The sequence below is a fragment of the Somniosus microcephalus genome, unplaced genomic scaffold (genome assembly GCF_052327205.1).
Source record: "Somniosus microcephalus isolate GS21.2 unplaced genomic scaffold, FLI_Smic_1.0 unresolved_chr8, whole genome shotgun sequence".
NCBI lineage: Eukaryota > Metazoa > Chordata > Chondrichthyes > Squaliformes > Somniosidae > Somniosus > Somniosus microcephalus.
The window spans coordinates 12769034-12783890 of NW_028225186.1; the positions used below are offsets into that span (position 1 = coordinate 12769034).

The 14857-nt window shown below is 46.6% G+C and overlaps 1 pseudogene; it reads right to left on the reverse strand.

Moving 5' to 3' along the window:
* Positions 1-1617: 1617 nt before the first annotated feature.
* Positions 1618-4422, reverse strand: LOC147085480 (toll-like receptor 13; annotated as a pseudogene).
* Between the last annotated feature and the right edge of the window lie 10435 nt (positions 4423-14857).

Here is a 14857-nt window from a genome sequence, read left to right on the forward strand (position 1 = left end):
CACCGTCATAACAGAATTATCTGGGCATTACCTTTAATCACCGTCCCACCAGGGGTATCTGGGCATTACATGTAATCACGGTCCGACCAGCAGTATCGGGGCATGACCTGTAATCACCGTCCCACTAGGGGCATTTGGGCATTACCTGTAATCCCCGAACCTCCAGGAGGATCTGGGCATTACCTGTAATCATTGTCCCACCAGGGGTATCTGGGCATTACATGTAATCACCGTTGCTGCAGGTATATGCTGGAATTAACTGCAATGGGTAGCACCAGGGCTATCCTGTCATGGAAGCAGGTATTGTATCAAAATTAGCGGATAATATGAAAGGTTTGTTTGCTGGATTTCTCACACCGGCCAATTCTCAGGCCGCTGGGAGTGTGAGTGAGATCTCCTGTTGGGCTCCAGTGTGGACAGTCTTGTGCTGTAGATTGATGTCCACCAGTGTCAGATTACCACGGACCGAGGAATCGTTCACTCCATCAATCTGGTCCAGATTAAAGCAGATGTTGGATGGAAAGACGACAGTGAGCCGACATGCGGGGGCCAGATGGCTAAGGCTTTATTCTGTGCTTACATTGTGTGTCTGTACCTTTGCCATATCCAGGGTCAATAGCAGCAACGACATGATTAACAATAAGGAGGGACTGTGTCACAGGTGGATGGAAGTTCGTGGCAGCGGGTTCTGAGATGAGTGGCTGCCTTGCCATTAAATCCAAAGGGGCTTTGAGGAACACTTGCCAAAAAATCGGATATGGCCCGAAAACGGGCGGAGTCATGGCCAAGCACTGCTTAGCTATGTCTGGACAAAGTGGTTTAAGTAGCACGCCAAATTAATGCTGAGTGCTTTTTACATGATTATAGAGCTGAACTCAGCACTAACCCGCTGCTCATTGGTTTATCGCTCAACAGATGGGCCAATATCGGGTGCAGTCTGACTGCAAGTCATGTTTGGCCTCGGCTTTCTCCAGTACTTAATGGCCAGGCTCTTCGATGCAGCAGCACCTCATTGTCATTCCATTTGGAGCGCCACTTGAAAGATCACGCTGTATCATAGTGCTCTCGTGCAGCCTCAGCTTGCTGCCACCGAAGCTCAGACTGCTGCCACCATGGCTGGCTTTACGAGTGTCGAACGGGGCTTGCAGGGTGTCACAGCCGCCCCGCCATCTGGCCACCAAGAGATTGCTAGGAATGTTAAGGCACCGTCCCGGGGGTAGTGGCAGTGGGTCTGTGGAGCAGGAACCTGCTGCCCTCTCTCAGGATGACAGCATTCCTACTCCCACCTCTGCCACTCTACCAATGCCCTTGACGCTGCCTGTCAACCAGCCTAGGCTGCTGCCGCCCATGCCGAGTTGGTGCAATCTACAGCCAGGCCTTCTAGGGCCAGAGCTGCTCGTGGTCGTCCTGCAAGGCCATTTGCATTCTCCCCCACTGAAAGTCAGTAGCCTTCCATTGGCCATTCTGCTGCCACTGGTGGAGTTGTTCACAATTAACAAAGGGCGGTAAGTTTAACGGCGCACTCCAAAACATGTGGGAAGTGCGGCAGCCACCATGTTTCCCCGAATCGGGCCTTAAGGGCCTGCGGTAAGACTGCGGATTTCTAGGACTTGAAGCTTAACTTTCTGCAGCGGGATTCCCCTCCTTGGCCCAGTTGGAGCCTTTAATGGCTTCTCTCACTTCGACCCAAAACAATTTTTGAGTTTCTATATCTGATGGCCACTGGATGTAGGTCTTCCTTTTCATGCCCTTTCTCTTCTTGTGGTAGGTTGAGAGTTCAGCATCTGGAATCTTCTCCAAGAAGATCAGGAGGATGATATCTTTCAGCTCGTGGAAGAGCCTGTAGCTCGCTAGCTGCAGTTCCATGGAGTACCACTCGCTGTACAGGTAGTTGCGGCTCATCACACAGATGGTCTTCCTGCTCTGGTAGATGCTCTCCACGATGTTGTCGATGATATATTTGCACAGCTCAAAATCTCTGTGGTGAGGCAGAGTTTGAAGCATTTCTCGTTTCCAGGTTTGGCACCAACTCTTGCAGAACCCAGTCTTCGTCCTGAGAATTATAGGAGATAAATGCATCATACCTGTAGGACTGCTGATTCTCTCCTCTCCCTCTGTGGTCATTCAACCACGGTCGGAAAATATAAAACCCATACTTGATGTGCCAGTAATCTTTGCTCTAGATTATAGGGATGAACATGAACAAGATCAAGACCGGCACAGTTATATGGAACATGATCTGCCCAATGTCCAAGAAGCAAACGCGAGCATCAAACTTGTACAAGTATTCGGTTGGGCGATCTGCACAGGTTTGGTTGTAAAAATAGATAAGCTGCACCCTGGGGTTGGACAGGGCCAGTTTTGGAACCAACTGATGTCACAGGTGTAGGGGAACGGGTTCTTCCGTAGATCCAAGTAGGTCAGGGAGGGCAGGTGTTCCACAACCGTGCTATTGATGATCTGAATGGCGTTTGTCCCCAAGAACAATGTCCTGAGGTTGGAAAGGTTTCCAAAGATGTCAAGAGACATGGATTGAAGGCCGACATTTTCAAGTTTGAGTATCTTTAGACTCTGGAGATTCTTGAAGATCCTTGGATTCAGACTGTGGATCCCATTGCAAGCATCGGGTATGGAGAGCATTCTCAAATTGATCAGGTCTTCAAATTCGTCTTTGGACAGCGACATTTTATTCTCTCCTATATACAGGTCTCTTAAAGAGATGCCGAAGTGTTGCTGAGCTTATAGTTTGAGAATATAGAGCTTTGTGAGGTTAACAAATGGAGATGCTGCAATCAGGCCAGTGTTGTATCTGATCCGGTTACTGTCCAAGTCCAACACTCCTAATGATGGGAGGATGTCGAAGATCTCCCTGCAGATACGGGTTATACAGTTCCTATCGAGATAAGGCTTGGTCAGTTTGTGTAATCCAGAGAAAGACTGGTTGGTGAGGCTTCGAAATTGTTCTCTCCCAGGTCCAATGTTTCCAGGTTATTGAGATTTGCAAACACCTTGCTGAAAACAATTGAGATCCTGTTGTTTCTGAGATTGAGATTCCTGAGACTCCCAAGGTTGCTGAAGGTGTCTTCATAGATGTCTGTTATGAGGTTGTTGTCGAGTCGGAGCTCCTGCAATTTGGTGAGGTTAGAAAAGGCAGCCTTGTTGATGACAGCAATGTTGTTAATGTTCAGCTTTAGGGTCCGGAGATAGTGAGCATAAGAGAAGGCGTGACTATCAATGGTGAAAATCCTGTTGTAGCGAATGGTTAGAAGCGACAGCTTGGGAAACACCGTGACTGCCTTCCCGTCCTTGTAACAGGAAGGTAACTTGTTGATTCTGTTGTGCTCGATAATGAAAGAAACAGCATGCTTTCTTTTCGATGCAAATTCAAAGCAGGCCACAGATGTGAGGAGATTGTGTGATAAATCCCAGCTGCTGATGGGTGGGCACTGGGATAGGGAATGGGCAGTGCGGATTGAGATTTTATTGTTCTGCAGGACCAGGCGGTTCATAATCCTGTGACCCAGATAGTGGCACAGGTTGGACAGCTGACTCTGGCTGTGCAGCCTTAACCCAGACTATTGCACATTCTGTGGATCCAGGTTTGCAGATTTGAGAAACTCAGTGATATTTAAGGGTTTGTTCTAGATGATGAAACACGAGATGTTCCTCAGGTCAACTTTAGAAAATTCCAAAGCTCGGAGATTTTGTTATTGGACAGATCCAACTTGAGAATGTTGCTGAGGAAGTTCCGTTGGCAGTCAAAGGTTGTGAGAGAGTTGTTAGAGAGGGAGATGAGTCGGAGGTAGGGCGGGAGAGTGGTGCAATGTTGAAGGGAGGCGAGTTGATTGTGCCCAGATCCAGGAGCATCAGATTACTGAGCCCAGAGACAGCGCTCACCAGTTTGGAGAAATTCTGGAGTTTATTGGAGCTTAAGACAAGTGTTTGAAGATTGTCCAACGCAGCGAAGGCTTTGGGTTCAACTGTGACCAAGCGGTTGTGATGGAGCAGGAGGTCATCTAACTTTCGAAGTTCTTGGAAGACCGAAGATTTCAGACGAGAAATACTGTTGTAGGACAGGTTGAGGGTCAGTAGGCTGGTGAGATTATTGAACACACTGCAGCAAACACTCTCAATCCGATTGTAATCCAGCCGCAGGGTGAGCAGCTTGGGCAGGCTGTGGAAGCTGCCCGCTTGCAGTTGGGTGAGCCAGTTGTGGGAGATGTTCAAGTGCACAGTGCTGGCCTAGAGGTCGGACACGGCACTAGAGGCCTGTGTAAGGAAGCGTTGGACGCATTGAAAGGTACCATTGTGGTTGGCATCCTGCATGCAGTTATTGAAACTGTACCCGGGGACTGTGGGCACCAACACATTGCGGGAGAGGGCACAGAGAAGCAGTAGCCAGTCAACGCTCAGTCTCAACATCACAGCATCCTTCTTCCATCCGAGGGTTCAGATGTTTTGCAGAACCTCACTCAAGAAAATTCCGTGAGTGTGAGATGTTATTTCTCTGTCGCTGCCAGAACTGCCTGTAAAATCAGAGATGGTTTACATTGTCAGTTTAGTAGAAATTAAGCAAATCAGTTAACCTGCTGCCACAGACACTCTGTTCTCCACTACTCTGAAAAGCCATTCCCATGTTTAATATCTGTGATATGCAGAAGGCTCCTTCCTGTCCAGATATTAACAGCTCCCTGAAGACCCCTTACTCCTCTGAACACCTCACGGTCTCGCCTACCTCGCCCATTCCATCATCACCTGCGGCTCTCCCAGGCCACGGCTACTTTCTCATTAAGATCTGCTTCCTCTTTGAATTGAAGTGCCAAAGGCCACAGACCCTGATGACTGTGTTCTCGAATACTGAGGGAAGACAGAGAGGAGATAACAGGAGGATGATATGGATCAGGCCAGGTGGACCGTCCTGTTTCATTTTTATTATTTTGCTTCGTAGCAGTTTGTTACAACTGAGTGGCTTGCTAGGCCATTTCAGAGAGCAGTTAAGAGTAAACCACATTGCTATGGGACTGGAGTCGCACAAATGCCAGACCAGGTAAGGGCGGCAGATTTCCTTCCCTGAAAGGCATCAGTGAACCAGATGAGTTTTTACGAAAATCCGATAGTTTCATGGGTACCATTACTGATTCTAGTTTTCTTGGAGGGGGTGAGGAGAAATAGAGAAGGAGGAGCCTCGTGTGGAGGCCAGTTGGTGCAAATGGATTGTTTCTGTGGGGCAGACTCTATAATATTATGTAACACCCGTTTTAATCAGACACAGAGTGATCCGGGACTGACAGCACATCCCTTTTAAACAGACACAGAATGACCAGGGACTGACAGAACATCCCTTTTAAACTGACAAAGAATGACCAGGGACTGAGAGAACATCCCTTTTAAACTGACAAAGGATTGCCAGGGACTGACAGATCATCCCTTTTAAACCGAGACAGACTGATCCGGGACTGACAGCACATCACTTATAAACAGACACAGAATGATCCGGGACTGACAGCACATCGCTTTTAAACAGACACAGAATGATCCAGGACTGACAGCACATCCCTTTTAAACTGACACAGAATGATCCGGGACTGACAGCACATCACTTTTAAACAGACACAGGATGATCCGTGACTGACAGCACATCCCTTTTAAACAGACACAGAATAATCCGGGACTGACAGCATTTCCCTTTTAAACAGACACAGAATAAACCGGGACTGACAGCATGTCCCTTTTAAACAGACACAGAATGCTTCGGGACTGAAAGTAGATCCCTTTTAAACAGACATGGAATGCTGCCTGACCTGCAGAATGTTTCCAGCATTTCATCTCTTTAGATTTCAGTTTTCCAGCATCAACACTATTTTGCTTTTGTAATACAGGTATGTGCAATTGGCTCTGTGGCGCAATGGATAGCGCCTTGGACTTCTAGTTATATATTGGGCCAGAAATTCCAGAACGGGGCTTGCAGCGCGTGCAAGCCCCGTATTTGCACTTACCCCGCGCTCCTGCCGATCAGCTCCAGGGACGCCTGCACTTGCAGAAACTGAAAGAAGAATCCCGGGCAGCGTATGACGTCACGCCGCCCAGGAGTGCAGCCAGCGCGGAGCCAGGAGCGTGCAGTGTAAGTGAGACACGCCCCTTAAGGTCTCATTGTAGCAGGACACGCCCCCAATCGCTCCAAGCAGCTGCACAGGACTTTGGAGTTACAAAGCTGCAGGGAAGGTAAGTTATCTGCTATTTTATGAATGTTTTGTGAACTTTTTTAAAATTTTAAAAACGTGTAAATGATTTTGCTGACTCTTACATAGTTTTAAAGAGAATTGAAGCTATTTAAGCAATTTTTAAAGCCTTGAAAACATTCTATTAACTCTTTGCAGTTAATTAGCAAAGTGAAATTGCTGGAATTAGCACAATTAACGTGATTAAAAGAACTCAGAACTTCACTGATGATGACCTCAGCAATCTCCTCAACGAGGTGGAGGCGAGGCGACTGCGCATCATGGGGAATGAGCAGTCGAGAGCTCCGCGAAAAGTTCAGACGGCAGCGTGGTCGGAAGTTGCAGAAGCTGTCAGCGCGACCTCCACCATTCCACGTACAGCGGAACAATGTCACAAGAAATTCAGTGACTTGCTGCGATCTGTCAGGGTTTGTACAGTTATTACTAAAGTGTACTGTAACATTGCTTAGATTTTAAGTTAGCCAGATCTATAAAGGCTTTCTTTTACAGCAGTCAATTTACTTCTTGGTAAAGTCACCTGAGCTAGCAATAAAACTTTATGGCTTTGGGGCCATCTGAAGGATACCTAATGTTCTGTTATCTTGATTGCATTGCTTGGAGCAGTAAAACTTCAATCAAAAATGTAAAGAAACACCCAGCCCAGTCTTCAAAGCTTTTGCTGTCCATGTCAGAAATGCAGCTGTGTGATTCTCTTATTTATGCTGCAATTTCAGAGTAAAACTGCTCACAACTCCAGGGAACGCACACTCACAGGCGGTGGTGTTGCTATGCTGAGGGTTTTGACTGAACATGAGAAACGGGTCCAGCAGATGTACGAATTTGCTAGCAATCGCCCCGCGGATGCATCTGAAACAGACATTTCTGATCCTCCATGTGAGTTGGCCTGGGCAGCCATATGTTAAATAAGGTTAGGTGTGTGCTGTATATCTGAGATGTGGCACATCTTGCTTTACCTTAGCAAATGTTTTCTGCTTCCTTCCCACAGCTGGACCGAGTACCTCTCACACACGGGATGAGCAGTGCGTGGAGTCAGCGGCCACAGAGGGCATTGGGGAAGATTTTTCTGATGCAATGGCAGCAGTTACTGAGGTGGCTGAGGTGGCTGAGGTGGTTGAGGAACAGGAGCAACATGTCCTATGTCAGCAAGTGCAGCAGGAGTGTATAGACCCTGTGTCGGTGGCCACTATCTCACCATCTCCTGGCCCTTGTGGTTCTGTGCTAGTCAATGATGACTGTAGCTCCACAGGCAGACACCAAATGGACACATCAGTGCAGGTGGGAGGAGCAGAGGCACAGCAGCACCTACAAGATGACCAGCAAGATATTGCAGGTTTCAGGCAGTTGCTGAGCTCTCTCACTGAGAAGGAAGTAGATGATAGAGACCATTTCAGGCAGGGAATGGAGAATGTTGTCATTACACTAAATCAGATATCATCGCAGTTTGGGGTGCTTAATGATAATTATCTTAATAAGATATCATCGCAGTTGGATAATTCTCTTACTCAGATATCCTCACAGTTCGTGATACTTAATGAAACCATGATTGCAATGCTTAATTCGCTTGTATCTAACACTACTGGCATAACGCTGATTCCAGCACAAATGCCCTACCCAGGTCACAGTGCAGAGCCACTTTGGTCCCAGGAGCCAGCAGCTGCGCCAGTCATGATGCAGGGCAGCGTAGAAATGCCTCGGCAACAACCCTTTCCTCAAGCCACTGCTGAAGAGCAGGATCAATCTGAGAGGGCCATTGCAAATAGATCTGGAGGGCTCCAGTCACGGGTACTGAAAAGGCGCAGGAAACGTTAGAGTGTCACTTTCAGCTCACTCACTCTGCCACCTTCAACCCTCAGTCACACAGGCCAGTTGGCAAATCGTTAAATTGTTATATTTTTCACTTTATTTAAATGTTAAATGTTTTATTACATATGTAAATTCAAGTGTTTCTTTATGAAGGAAAGGATAGGTAACCTTATCGTTTCATCAGTACACCCAGTAAGCAATGTTGAAAGAATTAAAAAATTTATTTAGCTTCAAAAACTTTTACAACAAATGTTACAAAATTGTAAAATAGCTAGTTTGCACTTTGAAAGTCTGTATTGCAGTAAGAAAGTAAAAATTACTGTAAAATGTTTACACTTTATTTTGTAGCAGTCACCATTTTGCACATGTTTAAAAACGTTGAAAGAGGTAGTTAGCAACTTTATTTTTGTTATATCACTAAGAATCAAACACAAATAGTTAAACCTGTTTACAAAGTGATTTAAAAACTGTTAACATTGCATTAAGTAGGTCATTAACATCCTTGAAGGAAGAAAGACAAGTAAAGACGAATTATTTCCAATAACACTTCCTCACTGTTCCTGTCCATAACTTTTCTTGAACGTTCATAACTATTACTTAAAATTTACAAGTTATTCACTTTATACATTGAAACTGAATCTGAAAAGTTTTTCATTATGCAATAAAAGGTCATTGTTGCACTTTAATATGTCTCTGCTTCTGTCTTTGCCTTGCGGGGGGAGGGGAAGGTACAGGGCATAACTACCGCGTGAAGGTGTTGGCTACCAGCAGTTTGCGAGCAGCCTTACATTCGGCGGCACTTGGTTCCTCTCCATGAGGCCTGGCAGCATGCACATTGCCATCGCCTTCATCCTCCGCTTCAACAGGCAGCTGATCCTCATTGTTAAGGGTCAGTCCTTTCTGCAGGGCAAGTCGTGCTATTGTTAAATTTTTCATTTTACTGACATGTAAAATGTTGGCCCAGTAATTCCCTTCCAAATGCGCGAGTATGGTCGGGGTACTTACGCAGCTGGCCGGATGAAATGCCGGTTTTCAGCATGCACAGTGCATGTGGGGAAAACCGGCATTTCCTGTCCTCTGAACGAAGGGGTTCAGAGTCAGAACGCGTGCGACTGCACAGGCAGCGCGTGCGCAGTACAATTCGCTGCTTTCATTAATGCTTTCAGTGAGGTCAAGTCATCACAACTTACACATGAAAAAAGCATGGGTACAGTTGCTCCAGAGGCTGCGGAGGAAGATATTTCTTATCGTGGAGCTTCTGAAAGTATGTATGTCTGTATATATTCCTTTGCATGTTATGTATATATTCCTTTACTTATGTGTATGAATGTATTATTTAATTATGACTTTCAGAGAAAGTAACTTATTGGAAAATCATAATTAAAAACATACATTCATACACATTAGTAAAGGAATATAAAACATACATACATATACGTAAAGGAATATATGTGGACAGACATACATAACTCATTCTCACATTCCATTCACACAGCCACAATTGCTCCTTTTACCTACCGTTCTGAAAAGCCTTTTAAAAAAAAAATTTAAACTTTAAAACTTACTTAAAATTTCTTAAAATAACTTCCCTCCCTTTCCCAAACAAAATTATTGCATTTCAAAAGCTCCACGCTAAAATATATCTTCTTCCGCAGCCAATGAACAACTTTACACTTGCTTTTTTCAAGTGTAACTTCTAAGGACTTAACCTCACTGAATCCATCAGTGAAATCCACAAAGTTCACTGCGCAAGCGCTGCCTGTGCAGTCGCATGCGCTGTGAATAGACCTCGGGTCTGGAAATGCCGGCGTTCCCCGCATGCGCTGTTGCTGCTGAACGCCGGCATTTCCAACGGCCAGAAGCGTGAGTAACCCAAACATACTCACGCTTCTGGCCTGGAATTTCTGGCCCATTAGATTAAGGCATTAAGGCATTCAAACGTTGTGGGTTCGAGTTCCGCCAGAGTTGGATTCTGGGTCAAGGTTCGATGTATCCTCCACTGGCGGTACATTTTGCAGTAAATCGGTAATTCAGAGAAGGGAAACTGCCGCCCCGACATTTTCCCTCTGCTTACTCTCAACCCCTGAGTCTGTTACACAGGAGCAGGAGGAGGCCATTCAGTCCCATGGCCGTTTTAAATAGGAACAGGAGGAGGCCATTCAATCCCATGGCCCCAATTTACATAGGAACAGGAGGAGGCCATTCAGTTCCATGACCCTTTTACATAGGAACAGGAGCATGCCATTCAGTCCCATGACCCTTTAACAAAGGAACATGAGGAGGCGATTCAGTCCCAAGGAACTTTTACATAGGATCAAGGGGAGGCCATTCAGTCCCAAGGCCCTTTTACACAGGAACAGGAGAATGCCATTCAGTCCCATGACCCTTTTACACAGGAACAGGAGGACGCTAATCAGCCCCTTTAGCCTGTTATACAGGAACAGGAGGAGGCCATTCAAACCCACGAGCCTGTTACACAGGGACAAGAGGAGGCCTTTAACGCCTCGAGCTTGTTGCATTGGGCAGGAGGAAGCCATTCAGCGATACAAGATCTGTACAAGAACAGTAGAACTCCATTCAGTCCCTGGAACCTGTTACATAGGATGAAGAGGAGGCAATTCAGACCCACGATCCAGTTATAAAGGAACAGGAGGAGGCAATCCAGACCAACGAGTCTGTTATAAAGGAACAGGAGGAGGCAATTCAGACCGACGAGTCTGTTTCACAGGAACAGCAGGAGGCCATGCAGCCCCTCAAACCTGCCACACATGAACAGGAGGAGGCCATTCAGCCCCTCGAGCCGGTTACACAAGATAGGAGGAGGCCATTCAGCCCCTCGAGCCTGTTACACAGGAACAGGAGGAGGCCATTCAGCCCCTCGAGTCTGTTATACAGGAACAGGAGAAGGCCATTCAGCCCTTCGAGTCTGTTATAAAGGAACAGGAGGAGGCCAATCAGCTCCTTGAGTCTGTTACACATAAACAGGAAGAGGCCATTCAGTCAATCGAGCCTATCATACAGGAACAGGAGGAGGCCATTCAGCCCCTCGAGCCTGTTATGCCAGGACAGTCGGAGGCTATTCAGCCTGTTCAGTCTGTTATGCAGGAAAAGGAGGCAGCCATTCAGCCTCTCAAGCCTGTTACACATGAACAGGAGGAGGCCATTCAGCCCCTTAAATCTGTTACACATAAATAGGAAGAGGCCATTCAGCCCCTCAAGCCTGTTATACAGGAACTGGAGGATGCCAATCAGCCCCTCGAGTCTGTATCACTGGAACAGGAGGAGGTCATTCAACCCCTCCAGCCTGTTCATAGAGTCATAGAGTCATAGAGTTATACAGCACCGAAACAGGCCCTTCGGCCCATCGTGTCTGCGCCGTCCATCAAGCCCTGTCCAATCTAATCCCATTTTCCAGCATTTGGTCCATAGCCTTGTATGCAATGGCATTTCAAGTGCTCATCCAAATGCTTCTTGAATGTTGTGAGGGTTCCTGCCTCTACCACCCTTTCAGGCAGTGAGTTCCAGACTCGAACCACCCTCTGGGTGAAAAAGTTCCTCCTCAAATCCCCTCTAAACCTCCTGCCCCTTACCTTGAATCTATGCCCCCTTGTTATTGACCCCCCTACTAAGGGGAAAAGTTCCTCTTTATCTACCTATCTGTGCCTCTCATCATTTTGTACACCACAATCAGGTCCCCCCTCAGCCTTCTTTGCCCCAAGGAAAACAACCCCAGCCTGTTTAGTCTTTCTTAATAGCTGAGGCGCTCCATCCCAGGTAACATCCTGGTGAATCTTCTCTGCACCCTCTCCAAAGCAATCACATCCTTCCTATAGTGAGGCGACCAGAACTGCACACAGTACTCCAGATGTGGCCTTACCAGCGTTTTGTACAGCTCCATCATAACCTCCCTGCTCTTATATTCTATGCCTCGGCTAATGAAGGCAAGTATCCCATATGCCTTTTTAACCACCTTATCTACCTGTTGCGCTGCCTTCAGGGATCTATGTACATGTACACCAAGGTCCTCTGACCCTCTGTACTTCCTAGGGTCCTACCACTCATTGTGTATTACCTTGCCTTATTTGTCCGTCCAAAATGCATCACCTTGCACTTATCAGGGTTAAATTCCATTTGCCACTTTTCTGCTCTTCTGACCAACCCGTTTATATCGTCCTGTAGCCTGAGGCTTTCCTCCTCGCAATTCACCACCCCACCAATTTTCGTGTCATCTGCGAACTTACTGATCATACCTTTTCTATTCTAAACCAAATCATTTATGTAGATCACAAACAGCAAGGGACCCAGCACCGATCCCTGAGGTACGCAACTGGATACAGGCTTTCAGTCACAAAAACAACCTTCGACCATCACCCTCTGCCTCCTGCCACTCAGCCAGTTTAGGATCCAACGTGCCAAGGCACCCTGGATCCCATGGGCTCTTACCTTCTTGACCAGTCTCCTATGCGGGACTTTGTCAAAAGCCTTACTGAAGTCCATGTATACCACATCCACAGCATTTCCCTCATCCACACACCTAGTCACCCCCTCGAAAAATTCAATCAGAATCGTCAGACATGATTTACCCTTGACAAAGCCTTGCTGACTTTCCCCGATTAATCCTTGCCTCTCCAAGTGGAGACTAATTTTGTCCCTCAGAATTTTTTCCATTAATTTCCCTACCACAGATGTTAGGCTCACTGGCCTGTAATTCCCTGGTTTATCCCTGCTACCCTTCTTGAATAATGGTACTACGTTAGCTGTTCTCCAGTCCTCTGGTACATCCCCTGTGGCCAGAGAGGTTCTGAAAATTTGTGTCAGAGCGCCTGCAATCGCCTCCTTTGCCTCACACAACAGCCTGGGATACATCTCGTCCGGGCCTGGGGATTTATCCACTTTTTGGCCTGCTAAAACCGCTAGTACCCCCTCCCTCTCGATGCTAATATGTTCAAGTATATCACAGTCCCCTTGCCCGATTTCTATGTCTACATCGTCTTTCTCCATAGTGAACACAAGTGCAAAAAAATCATTTAAAACCCCGCCTACATCATCTGGCTCTACACACAGATTGCAACTTTGGTCCATAATGGGCCCTACCCTTTCCCTGGTTATCCTCTTGCCCATAATATACTTATAAAACATCTTAGGATTTTCCTTTATTTTGCTCGCCAGTGTTATTTCATGGCCCCTCCTCGCTCTCCTAATTTATTTTTTAAGTATGCCCCTGCACTTTTTCTACTCCTCTAGAGCTTCCTCCGTCTTTCGTCTTTTGTAACTGCCAAAAGCCCCCCTTTTTTTCCTAATGCATTTTTGTATATCCCTTGTCATCCAAGGTTCCCTTTTCTTGTTGGTCCCACCCTTGACCTTTACGGGAATATGTTCGTGTTGTACTCTCTCTATTTCCCTTCTGATAGCCTCCCACTGCTTTGATGTGGATTTTCCTATAAGTAGCTCCTCCCAGTCCACTTTGGCCAGATCCTGCCTTATCATATTAAAATCGGCCTTCCCCCAATTTAGAACCTTTATTTCCGGGCCGTCTTTGTCTTTTTCCATGACCACCTTAAACCTCACCGAATTATGGTCACTGTCGCCAAAATTCTCTCCTACTGACACTTCCACCATTTGCCCGGCTACATTCCCCAGAATTAGGTCCAGTACCGCCCCCTCTCTTGTAGAACTTTCTAAATGTTGGCTCAAAAAGCTCTCCTGGATGCACTTTAAGAATTCTGCACCCTCTAAGCCTTTCACAATCTGACTATCCCAATTAATATTGGGGAAGTTGAAATTCCCCACTATTATTACCCTATTATTTTCGCACTTCTCTGAGATTTGCCTACATATCTGTTCCTCTATCTCCCCCTGACTGTTTGGGGGCCTATAGTACACGCCCAGCAAAGTGCTTGCCCCTTTTTGTTTTTAAGTTCTACCCATATGGCCTCATTAGTGGAACCCGCTAATATATCATCCCTCCTTACAGCAGTAATTGACTCCTTAATTAATATTGCAACACCCCCTCCCCTTTTACACCCCCCTCTGTCTCGCCTGAAGATTCTATACCGCGGAATATTGAGCTGCCAGTCATGACCCTCCCTCAACCATGTCTCCATTATAGCAACAATATCATACTCCCATGTGTTCAACAACAACTTCAGTTCATCCACCTTATTTGCAAGACTCCTTACATTAAAATAAATGCCTTCCAGCCTTGCCATATTCCCTTCTGCCTTCACATATTTGCTCTGCCTTCACAGCTGACTTGTTTTTTCCTACGTGTTTGGCTGTAAATCACCCCCTACTATAGCTCCACTCTGTATGCAATCCCACTGCCAAGTTAGTTTAAACCCCCCGCAACAGTGCTAGCAAACCTCCCCGCAAGTTATATGGGAACAAGAGGAGGCCATTCAGCCCCTTGAGCCTGTTATACGGGAACAGGAGGAGGCTATTCAGCCTGGCGAGCCAGTTGTACAGGAAAAGGAGGAAGCCATTCAACCCCTCAAGCCTGTTACACAGGAACAGGAGGAGGCCATTCAGCCCCTCAAGTCTGATACACAGGGATAAGAGGAGGCCATTCAGCCCTTCAAGCCTGTTATACATGAACAGAAGGAGTTCATTCAGCCCCTCGAGTCTGTTATACAGGAACAGGAGGAGGCCATTCAGCCCCTGAAGCCTTTTACTCATGAGCTAGATGAGGGCATTCAGCTCCTCGAGCCTGTTACACAGGAACAGAAGTCCATTCAGCCCATTGAGCCTATTATACAGGAACAAGAGGGGGCCATTCAGCCACTCGAGCCTGTTAGACAGGATCAGGAGGAGACTAT